General features: G+C 35.3%; 1 long non-coding RNA gene across 1 annotated transcript in view; it reads right to left on the bottom strand.

Annotated features, from left to right (window-relative positions):
• Positions 1-49: 49 nt before the first annotated feature.
• LOC113616896 (uncharacterized) overlaps positions 50-609 on the bottom strand; it is a 3,234-nt gene continuing 2,674 nt past the window's right edge. The window contains exon 3 of the long non-coding RNA XR_003431443.1: positions 50-462. This is a non-coding gene — a long non-coding RNA (uncharacterized LOC113616896). The remainder of the gene's footprint in view (positions 463-609) is intronic.

Raw genomic sequence — 609 nt, 5'->3', positions numbered from 1 at the left:
TTACCATCTCTACAGGGTACTTTCATTTGAAAGCTGAAATTAAGTCCCCCAGAAGGAGATACTGTGAGACTCAATGTCATTTTCACTAAGTCATGTCCTTCGTTAACACTAAAGAGTCTAAGTTCAATTTTCATGAATTATTATTAAAACTGGAGTCAGTCAATTCATTTAGAAGCCATACAACCAGTTCTAATTCAGCAGAATATGTAAAAGAGGCACTGTTTTTATTTTTATAACAGAATCTAAAGACTGCACTCCTTCCGTTTAAAATCTCTGCAAATGAACCTTCTTGGAAGAAGTTTCACAATTTCCTAGAATTTAAAACAAGACAAATCAACTCCATGCTTTTTTCAGACTTCTTACCTGTGTTGCCAAACTCAAGACCTGCTGTACCAGCTCCTGCGTTTCTGATGGTTTCTTGAGAAACAGCTTCACTATGGCAGTAAGCAGAGTGAGCTGTACCTAAGCAAATGTAATTTAATAGGTAAAGTGAAAGACGTTTGCATTATTCCACACCATGAATTCCAAAGTGATATTTTCCCAAATATGACTTACTATGAGGTCTTTCTGATTTTGATTAAGAAACAAAGGTTAAAACTCAGCCAATAT

The sequence above is a fragment of the Aethalodelphis obliquidens genome, unplaced genomic scaffold (assembly GCF_003676395.1).
Source record: "Aethalodelphis obliquidens isolate GAN/ISIS:26980383/991018 unplaced genomic scaffold, ASM367639v1 scaffold805, whole genome shotgun sequence".
Classification (NCBI taxonomy): domain Eukaryota; kingdom Metazoa; phylum Chordata; class Mammalia; order Artiodactyla; family Delphinidae; genus Aethalodelphis; species Aethalodelphis obliquidens.
Note: the sequence above shows the minus strand (reverse complement) of the source record. Positions and strands in the feature narration are given on the sequence as shown.